The sequence below is a fragment of the Uloborus diversus genome, chromosome 4 (genome assembly GCF_026930045.1).
Source record: "Uloborus diversus isolate 005 chromosome 4, Udiv.v.3.1, whole genome shotgun sequence".
NCBI classification, from domain to species: domain Eukaryota; kingdom Metazoa; phylum Arthropoda; class Arachnida; order Araneae; family Uloboridae; genus Uloborus; species Uloborus diversus.
This window is the reverse complement of record NC_072734.1, coordinates 13,815,580-13,827,267: the sequence shown is the minus strand read 5'-3', so window position 1 is coordinate 13,827,267 and position 11,688 is coordinate 13,815,580. Positions and strand designations below refer to the sequence as shown.

At 32.8% G+C, this 11,688-nt stretch overlaps 1 long non-coding RNA gene across 1 annotated transcript; it reads right to left on the bottom strand.

Annotated features, from left to right (window-relative positions):
- Window positions 1–6,648: 6,648 nt before the first annotated feature.
- Window positions 6,649–11,683, bottom strand: LOC129221156 (uncharacterized). Its single transcript, XR_008580479.1, has 3 exons — window positions 11,594–11,683; window positions 9,242–9,328; window positions 6,649–7,573 (listed from the first exon to the last, which is right to left on the bottom strand). It is a non-coding gene; the product is annotated as an uncharacterized LOC129221156 (long non-coding RNA).
- Between the last annotated feature and the right edge of the window lie 5 nt (window positions 11,684–11,688).

The following is an 11,688-nucleotide window of genomic DNA, read 5'->3' as shown; positions in this document are numbered from 1 at the left end:
ATTTGTGCATTTGAAAAACAATGATTTGTACTTGTTACGCCCGCAACAATGTACAAATGATTGTTTTTAAGTGCAAGAAAAATACAATGTTTTTATAAATAGAAAAAAACGTTTGCTCAATGTGTTTGAAAACTTCGCAACTGGTCAAGTTTGTTGACCGCGCTCCAAACATCTCATTTTTCTAAACTCATTTTTAGTTTAATGTTATACAGTGGCGTGGAATGGGTCGATGAGTGTTATTTTTGAGATGGTGGGGGGGGGGGGGGAGTGATAAGTTCTTTTATTCATCATGATTGAAGGAGGAAAGGCGTGGCACATTGGGGGGAGGGGAGATGCTCCTGCATCATGGACTTGACTAATATCAGTTTTGAACGAAAAGCGTTTGCATCAATGAGAGAGCAATCAAATTTCTTTTTTATTTACATACTATTTTTTATTTATTATTATTATTTTTTAAAATTTATCTCCATAAGTCTTTTTTTTTTAACATGTATATCGTTCTGATTGTTTTAAGCAAATTATTACTTTTCAGTGCTGGCTCTACAATCTTTCCTAGCCGGTGTATATCCTGAAGTTGCCACCGTTACCAAATTTTTTTCCAGTTTTTATAAGGAGTTTCATCGAGAAAAACAGAAATGAATAGAAATGCCGCCCCTAAAAGTTGCCGCCAAAGCCAAGGGCCTCAGTTTGTTTCCCCACCCCCCGAATACTTGCACAGTCGCTTTCAAGGAAAAATTTCAACAAAATGTATGGAGATTTAAAAAATTCAATGGAAAATGAAATAGCATCTCAATCATATCATAAAATACATTGAATTTAAAATCATTTCAGTTAATACAACTCTGTGGCCCATAAATTGTTTGCAGAGCAGAACCATAAAATATTCTTTGTGAATTAGTGGCGAAATGAAGGGAGGAAAAGGGGGAATACCTTTAAAATGAAGTTAAATTTATAGCAGCAATATAAGTAATCAAAATTTTTCTGTTTAAAATTATTTTTTTCAACTTTTAATATTTTTTATTTTTAATTATTTTTTATTCACGAGTGACAGGCATTGGAATTATATTAAAAACCATAAAAGAGAAAACATGGGGTGAACTATTCCATTTGGTAGAGGAGTCACTCCCCCCCCCCCCAAAAAAAAAAATACTGAAAAAATGGTCGGAAATTCAATCTGCACAAATTTCCACAGCCCGGCAAACCTCAAAATTTATCCCCTGCGATCTTTAAAAAGAGACTACACAACAAAGAGACAAACACTACCCTGAAACGAGTATGTTACTATATTTTCTCGCCAAACAGCCCTGACTAGTTCATAAGGGGGGGGGGACTGACCCGCCCCTGCTCAAAAGGGGAGGGGGGATGCGCCCTTCCGATTGTGCGCCATCAAAAGCCCTCTCTGTGTTCCATTTCGTTTTGTTGTTATTGTTTTTTTTAAATTTTTTTATTAGAATTTTTTTAATTTCTTTTTACGCCTTCAAATTTGTGTGACTTCGTTTCTTTTTTTTTTCTTTCTTTTTTTTTACGCTCTTGAACCTGTGCATCCTGCAAGTGAATGGCTTTTATTTGACAGCCATAAGAACTGCCATGTGTGTATGTTTTATAATGGCTGAAATAAGTAGGAATAGATAATGTGGAATTATTTCTGCTTCCAGAAAAAGATTTTCTAAAAAAAATCAATCAACTGTTATGATGACTATGAGGAGCTTGTTGGTAGGATGTCGCCGTTTAGAGGTCATCTGTTATGTAAATCCTACAGAATATTGTCGGTTCAATTCAGTTCAGTACCTAGGGTTTCCAATCCCGATCCCGAATCCTGCGGGATCCAGCATGATATTGAGCAGGATTGAGAGCAAAATCCCGCGTGATTTATAATCCTGCAAGGATTTTCCATGCAAACCTTTCCAAATTTTCGCCATTTATAAAACTAATATTTTTACACCTATCATCTGAAGTTTTAATCTCCTTCCTGTATATTTGCAAGAAGAGCAAGGAATACTTTGTCTCATATGTTGAACGGTAGATTTTCCATTCAAGAAAACAATAAAAATAGAGTAAATTTATCTGAGAATGAATTGGTATTCTCATTCGAGATTTCAGTGTTCATACGTTCAGCAACTGTGAACATGTGTAAAATTATAATCCTTTCGAAAACCATCACTAAATATTGAAACCCATAAGATTGGATTTCAGAAGAAGTTGAGAAAGTGTATTAAAAAGTGCAAAAACCGCTGGAGTAGACCTGGCTACAGTGTTAAAACACTTCTGTAAACTTAAGGAATGCGCTCCAAACATTTAACTTACTAAAGGTACACAATATTTTTTTAGGAAGAAGAAAACAATGAAAAAACCTATCATGTTTTATTTATGATCTCTTTTCTTTGTCACTGTGAAGCAAATAATATAATATGAATGAACGTTAATCTGCTCAAGTTTTAGAATGGTCTCTTTAAAGTGAGAGTTAAAATTAGCGAAGTTATTCAGAAACTTTTACTGAGACTGCGACCCAATCAGCGTTCACCCCCCTGCTGAAACGAAGAAAATGCACTGATACAATGACCAACGTGAATAAAGCCACAAGGCCAGCTAAATTGGATAGAGTGAAAGTTTATGAACGAAAACCCCAAACTTGACATCCCTAAGAAAAGAAAAATCTATTTTAGAAGGTAGTGAAGTTTATGGGGATCTTTGGCTAAATGTCCACAATTTTTTAATCCCAGTGAAACCAACTGCAGTGGAGCCACATGACGTGTTTTCATCAAGCCCATTATTTTTTGGGCAAATATTTTTCCCATTCCATATGAGGTATGCTTTGTTAAGACGCATTGGACTTTTTTTAAGTACACTTTTGCTACAATTGGTGTACAGAATTCGAGGTAACGACTAATTCATGTTACAAAAGCTGTCCTTCCTAAAAAGCACTTTTTTTTTCAATTTGACATTTAACTCTTAAAAGAATTAAATTGATTCTGCGGGACCCTGCGGAATTGGCTTCTTACAGCTCGCGGGACTGAGATTGGCACGTTATTGGAAACCCTATCAGTACCACATAGTTACGGCTATTCTTTCGAGGTTACCATTGTTTCACGCTGTTGATTTGGAGATTTTCGTTTTCATTAATAGATAGAAAGAGAGAGGGGTTGTGCTTCCAACTATTAAATTCCTTCATGAAAAAGTTGTTACCTACAACGCAAAGCTAATTACAATTAGAAATTTGTTGGTTAACTTGTAGTTTTTCAATGTATTTCATTTGTATCACTTATGCCTAATTGCTGCCATTTCGTTGCAGTTACCTGAGTAAAGTGTCTAGAGAGAAAAATACAAATAAGAGTGATTACATTGAACACGAGTTTTTCTGATGTATGTCAAAAGTATCTTTTAACATTATCAATAACCGTAAAATAAACCGCCAGCTCAGTCATTTCCAGCTGAGGACTGCAGTTTCTGACTGCATGGTTCAGTTCATGACTGAGCTGGTGGTGTATTTCACGTATTTCTGCCTTAGCCCCGGCTATAGGGCGGTAACTTACTGAATATTATCAATAACCGTTTAACTTTTTCAGGTGTTTTTGATTGGTGGAGGTGTTGGTCAGCCAGATTAAAAGACATATCTTACTTCATAAGACAGCAAAATTTTCCATCTTGAAAGAACTGACATAAGTAGAAGTGATTTTTCAAACTTGGAAGAAATTTAGGTATTTGTTTAATTTCTCAATATATGCTTTTAGAAGAAAATGCTCATCTTCTGTTCCCTCATAGAGTATAGTCGTTAAGTTAAAATATAAAACTAAACTTTCAACAGTAAACAATACCACCAAGTAAATCTATTTATCAAACTTCTGAAAATTCAGATTGAAAATAATTCTCCTCCGATTGCACAAATCTGATGAAATAAAACACAGCTAAAATTTAAAAAGAGTCCAAAGTTTTCATAATTGTGCATTTAAATCCTGAACTGATATGAATAACTACTGAAAATATGTAGCTAAAAAACAAAAGCCATATTCTTTTGATTATGGGAAATGAAATTTTGATGAAAAAGTTGTTCCATATACGTCAAACAAGAAACATTACATACCAAGATCAGTATTCTGATTTGTATTGGGATAAATTTTACGTTTAAAATACAAGCATATGAGATTACACACTTGAAAAGGGATCATTAGGAGGAGACATTTTCCCAGAATTCGCGTTTGGAAAAGCATTTGAGGGTACATGCCAAAGTGAAATTATATGTATTGTCCAATTTTTTAAGTCGATATTTATAAAGTTGTTTTAAAAGACTTTTGAGGATGCATACTGAAGACAAACCATACTCTTGTGACTATTGTGAGAAAAAATTATCTTCGAGCTCAAAGTTAAACAGTCATCTAAAAACACATACTAAGCCATATTCTTGTGAATATTGTGGAAAAGCCTTTGCTAGCAGAGCAGACCTGAAAAAGCATTTGCGTACACATACAAAAGAAAAACCGTACTCTTGTGACTATTGTAACAGAAGTTTCTCTAGTAGCTCCTATTTGAAAGAACATAGGAGAATGCATACTGGGGAAGAGCGGGAAGAACCATACTCTTGTGACTATTGTGAGAGAAAATTCTCTTTGAGCTCAAAGTTAAGGGACCATCTAAGAATACATACTAAGCCACATTCTTGTGAATATTGTGGAAAAGGATCTGCTAGCAGAGCAGACCTGATAAAGCATTTGAGAACACATACAAAAGAAAAACCGTACTCTTGTGACTATTGTAACAGAAGTTTCTCTAGTAGTTCCAGTTTGAAGAAACATAGGAGAACGCATACTGGGGAGAAACGGGAGGAACCATATTCTTGCGGTTATTGTGAAAAGACCTTTCCTATTGCTTCTATTTTGAAAAATCATTTGAGGGTGCACACGAAGGAAAAACCATATTCGTGTGATTATTGTGAAAAAACATTCTCTCACATGTCAAACATGAAACGCCACAAGAGCATTCATACCAAAGACTACAGACATTCTTGTGATGTTTGTAAAAAATCTTTCATTTCCAGTTCGGATCTGAAGAGGCACTTGAGGCGGACGCATACTAAAGAAAGACCTCATTGTTGCGAATGCTGCAACAAAAAATTTAGTGAAACTTCACAGTTAAAGATTCATCTGAGAACGCATACTAAAGAAAAGCCTTATTCTTGCGAATACTGCAATAAGGCGTTCTCTACAAATTCCAGTTTGAACATGCATTTGAGGATACACACTAAAGAAAAGCCTTTTTCCTGTAGTTTTTGTGACAAGGCTTTCACCAACAACTCGAACCTCAAAGCACATGTGAGGACACATACTAAGGAAAAACCATTTTCTTGTGATTATTGCGGATGGAAATCTTCAACAAAAGCAGCCATTGAAAATCATAGGAGGATACACACAAAAGAAAAGCCATATTGTTGCGAGTATTGTGGAAAAAAGTTTTCGACAAGTACAGTTTTGAAGAGTCATTTGAGGATACATGCTGAAGTTAAAGTTAAACCATACTCTTGTGATTCTTGTGAAAAAGCATTCTCGACTAATGCCCATCTGAGACGTCATTTTCGGAATGTCCATACTGACGAAAAACCGTATGTTTGTGATGATTGTGGTAAATCATTTGGTGAGAGGGCAGCGTGGAAAAACCATTTGAGAATACATACCAATGAAAAGCCTTATTCTTGCGATTATTGTAAGAAGTCTTTTACTCAGAGCTCTGCTTTAAGAGAGCATTTGAAAATTCATACTCAAGAAAAACCACATGCTTGTGATTATTGTGAAAAGAGATTTTATACCCTTTCATTTCTGAAAGGTCATTTAAGGACACATACAAAAGAAAGACCATATTCTTGTTACTTTTGTGAGAAAAGATATGCTGGGAGATCAGGCTTGAAAACTCATTTGCGAATACATACTAAAGAAAAACCTTACTCTTGTGATTACTGTAAAGAGACATTTATTTGTTCTTATGGTTTGAACTCGCATTTGAGGACCCATGCCAAAGAATAACCATTCTTGTAAACATCGCTGCAAGACTTTCTCTCACAGTTCGGGCTTGCAAATGTATTTAAGGATATGTATGTACCAAGGAAAAACCGTTCTTGTGATGACTGTAAATGGACAATTAGTTCTTTTTTTTTACTCATTTGAAATTTCATCAGTCACACATACAAATGAAAAACCATATCCTTGTGAAGTAGGTAAGTGTTAGTAGAAAAATTAAAAGGTCTTTTGGTTCACCTATGTATTTACAAATAATGTATGGTGACTTTCTAACCAATTGGCTTGCTCATGTTACGGTTCCACGTTATGATAACTTGATAATTTACTGGTCCATCTTATAATTTTGCTCGGGAAAATGTTCTTAAAATTGGAATAGAAAACGAACAAAATCGAATTTTCGAAAAATTGCTTTGTGGTGCACACCCCCAAGCTACAAAATAACTCTGTGCCAAATTTCATGCAAATCAGTCAAACGGTCTAGGCGCTATGCGCGTCACAGACATCCAGACAGACTTTCAGCTTTTTTATTAGTAAAGATGATTTTGTAGTGATAATAATTATTCAGTTCATACTTACCAAAGTTCATGTGTAGAATACTTATATAAGTACATTCATTTTCATTTACTTTATTTTTTATATTGGCGTACAAAAAATACAAGTACAAATTTTCTACAAAAAACTTTTTTTTTTATTCTAATGAAGAAAGAAATGTACAATAAAAATGATTAATATGTTGGTACTTAATGTAACTATCATATTGAATCAATTTTATTTATCAGTTATTTGAATTTAAAGTGAATTCTAAAGAAAGGATGTCAGATGGCCACTACTGACTCTTGCATGTGGCCACTACTGAAAATCTCAGATTTTGGAGTGGCCACTATTGGATCAAATTTGAAGCTTGGGAAAAAATGGATAAAAAATTGAAAAAAAATGAAATTCTGGCATTTTTCAATTATGGGACGATTCAGGAATAGTTGGGCTATAATACGTTCATTGAGCTAAAAAATTGGAATTAATATTGTAGACCCACAGTTTAAAAAAAACGTAAAATATGCTTAACTGTGGCCACTACTAGTGCGTTACCTTATATGTTCAAACCAAGAGCTCCGAGCGGGTTGACTCTCCTTCCCACTCCTAGTAAACTGGACTACTCAAGAAGTTCATTCAACTCTGTTGTCACTCAAGAAGTAGGCTACTCAAAAGGTTCTTTCAATTCTGAAAGTACTCAACCAAAACTCAAAATTTTATGAATGTATTCTGAGTTATCGATTTATTCCAATATGGCTATTCAGTTATGCCCATCACAATGAGTTATCTAAATCATATCACTCACCATCCAAAAAAAAGAGAGAACATGTATTTTTTTATTCCTTAATATTAAACCATGAAAGAAGCAATTATAAATTCGAGTTTTAACAGAGAAAAATTTTATTTTTGTTTCATATTAATTGATGATATTTACATTCAAATAAAAAAATCTTTTACACTTCTTGACTTGCTTTTAATTCTTTGCACAATGGTTTGGACTTTGTACAATACTTCTTTGAGTAGATGTCAATATCTTGAAACTGGAAATAAAGAAAACATTAAAAGTAAAAAAATGCCTTCATGTTAAAAATTAATATATTGTACCAGAGTAAACTTTAGTTTAAGAGTAATGTCTTTTTTTCATTCTTTTCCAGAGGTTAATTACAAAATCGTTTTCATTTGGAACAAAAGAAAAAAAATACATTAAAAATTGTAAAATAACAGAAGCAAGGTTAGCATTAAACATAACAAAACCTACACAATCAATGAAAAATATTATTTAACAATATATATAGGGTCCAGCAAGATGAGTTTTATATATTAAAAAGCAATAAAACCCATTTTCTGAGACAATGTTCTTTTTCTAGTAATGTTGGTGTACAGCTAAAAGTTGTTTAACAGTTTCGAATACCACATAAGTTAAGTGAGGTCCCTGTCCATACGCTGAATGAATCTAATTTCTGATGTTTCTTATGATTCCTACCAGCATAGTAGTGGATATGCGGACAATTTCTGCCGGGACATTGACCTTATGGTCTTGTTGATTCCTCAAACACAAGAGGCCAAAAAGTGGGTAAGCCAGTCCAATTCCCCCTTTACTAAGATAAGCTGCACCTGGAAGCGTTTCCTTGCCTCACCAGCCACAGATTTCCTTAAAGTGTGAGCTGTTCTCTTGCAACTTAATATCTTTAACTTGAATTCATCAAATAGTGGTTTAAAAAAAAAGACTTTTTCAGTTCATGAGCAATGAGGGGCAACACAAACCTAACATGAATTTCAAAACTAAAAGTCTGTTTCCTTGTGTTCGCATAGAGCATCCGGTCGACCACGGTTAACCGGTGACTAATCAGGTGTGTCCTAATAGAGCTACCTGTTAATGAAAACATCCTATGGACACTAATCGCGATGTCATTGAATCAACCAACTGTTTGCTCTATGCCAACATAAGGTCTATAAATTATAAAAAAAAAAAATTTACTTTGAAATAAACGAAAAACAAAATAAATTATGGGGTTTTTTTCTTTTTGTCAATTTACAGAGTAATGAAATATGGAATGAATTATGATATAGAACAGTTTTCACAATAAAAGAAATGCAGAAATCAAGCCATTTAATAAAAGTGTTCAATTTGTTGACCATTTTGGTCTAGGCACAGCCCTATTGATTAGGCCATTATGACCCTAAAAGCTCTGCCCATAGTAAGATAAAAATATAAAGTATTTGCGCACATAGTTCAAAACTATCTGCAGGAATGAAAATCAATTTGCAGTGGGTAGGTAAAATTTGTAGTAAGAAAATGCTTTTTGCTTTCAATCATGTATTTGTAAAAACAATAATGAAAGCTTTTCATTCATTTATCTTCAGATTCTGAAGATAATCGATGTGTTATGTGGATATCATTAACAATTTTCAGCCAATGCACATATTTACAGCAAATGTATCTACACAGCATCAAGTGCATCCATGCATGGTGTGTAACCATGCATCTAATATAATCTAGCTATGGCACTGCCTAGACCGCAACGGCTGACAATCGGCACATTTTTGCTAAGTAGTTGGTTCCTACATTTGTTCACATTACGTTAATTTTTGAAACTTTGTGTTGTACTAATTAGTATAATAATTATTTAAAGATTATACATTTTAATGGGACATTCTGTGCATTCTAAACTATTTTTAATCGAAGAATTTTTGAAAAAAGAACTTACTTGGAGCAATTTCATAAACAGCACGTTGTTTTCAGACAAAAGTTTCTGATTTTCTCTCTTCAAATTTCTTAGGACAGACCCTAGCTCCTAAATTCCATTAAAATAGGATTAAAATGCTAAATTTTCCTTCCTTTGTTTTTACAAGCATTAAAAGGAACAATTCATACACTATTTAAAAATTTAAAGTTATCAACTTTAAGTTATTCAATATATTTAACCATATAAATCAATTGATTTCATGAATGCTGCTTTACTGTAGGTTTTTTTTTAAATAAAAACTCTGCTTAATATAACATAAAGTGTGAAAATTGACTTCAGAATTGTTGAACTATTAGAATTTTTGGGCTATTAACTCCTTTTTAATTAAATAAGAATTAAAAGAGAACAAATAATTCTTTTGATACTAGCAAAAATATTTCCAACTAGACCCAGCATTTGTGCCATATTCCAATGCAATTTTCTCTCTCTAATCATTTTTAAATACAGTAAAACCTGGTTTATCTGGACTAAATTGGGCAAAAGGCACCCCATATGATCAAAAATCCAGGCAAATAGCAAAACAAATCCTTAAAAAAGCAGACTTGCCATTCACTATGAGGAAAAAAATGTCAAAAAAAAAAAAAAAAAATACATAGAATTGTTAACAGCACATTAATTTTTTTTTTTTTTTAATCCACATAATTTCCTAATGAACAATTGGTCCCATGTCTTCTGTTTTAAATGCAAGCAGCTTTTGAATGAAGCATGGTCAGGCAAATGTTTTATCATCAATAGATTAGAATCAAAAGTTACTCTTTTGGGTACTTGCTCTTCTGTTATCATATTTTAAAATTGTCTAATTCTGTCAACATAAGATTTTAAAAAGTCTACTGCTTTGATCTGCAGATCGGGATAAAGGAGGTTCAACTGTAATATTTTTTGTGAACAAAGCATGGTGTGATCTAAATTTTGTACAGCATAAACTCTTTATACAAATCCAAAATTTCAAAATGTTTTTAATTTAAAAACTAATTACCTACAGTTGAAATAATTAAAACCTGTTCATTGTTTCTTTATTGCTATTATTACTTTAAATAGGAATTTCTCTTTAAAATACTTACACTAAGACTCAAGCAGCACAAATACATATGAGGCAGTGAGAAAGAAGCAAAGGGATGTAAGTGGACGTTTTAACTTTTCAGGTAAAACAAGTTTGAAGTTCAAATTCTAGGTAGGCTTTCATTGAAAACGTTTTCTATATCATGCTGTATAGCAGCAACTACCAGAGTTACTAATACAGTAAAACCCCTCCTAACGGACAACCCTCAAAGACAGACACCCCTCTTATACGGACAATTTTTAATTCCCCAGTTCCGATGCAAATAACATTATTAAAACCCTGTCCTGCAGACACCTCTCTATTGCAGACAAAAAAAAAATTGTCCGCATTAGAGGGATTTTACTGCACTAACTTTAGATCCAAAACAGAGAGGTTTTCCTACCACTTGTATTGGTTTTCTCCAAATTTTTAATTTTGTCAGTTACATGTTTTTGCTTTTCACTGCATCATATACATCTTTTCCCAGCATTGTACATAATTAAAAATTATGAGCAACATTTAGAAAGCTGAAAATTAGCAATATGTGATTTTAAAACTTTTTCATGTGTTGCTTATAAATTTTACTTTCCTCTTCACTGGATAACAGTGTAAATTTTATTAGTTTTAATGCTTCTCTGTAATTGTAAACATTCTTTTTAAACAAAATCAATTATTTATGTATATTTTACCATAGTTCTTATAAATCAACTATTTTACATTTTCCAATCCTTTTGAAAAATTGAATTCTCAGACTTTTTTCCAGAAAAAATTTCTAGAGTTCCAGACTCTATTTTGAAGTTTGTGGCTTAATTTTTAAGAATCTAAAATTTTGATTTCCTTTGCAACATATGTAAAAAGGAACTTTTAAACATTTTAATATCGGAACTTTAGTAATTAATTTATAATGCTTCAAAAAATAAAATGCGAAGCAATTTCTTAGTCAGTCCATTCCAAATAATCAAGTATTTTAAGAATTCATTTTGAATCAATTTATATGAGTATAATAATTTTCTTAGTACAAAAGTTTATGTTGCAAAAGATGAAGGTTTTTGCAAGTTTTTTTTTAAACTATTTTTATGACGTTCAACAAAATTAATGATTCTTCCTGACATTTCTTTGACTTTTTTTTTTTTTTTTGATCAAAACAAAATTCCCTGGCATTTCTAGGACCCCCTGACTTGTGGAAACCCTGCTATTGTTACTGAGTTTCTTAGTTTGAAATTTGAAAAGTAACTGGCAAAAATAAATTGCTCACTAGATAGTGATTTCCTTACCAAATTCTGCAGCTCAGATGTACATTTACTCCCATTTCTTTTTTCACATTTTTGTTGCATTTCAGATATTACTTGCTGAAAAATTTCATTGATTG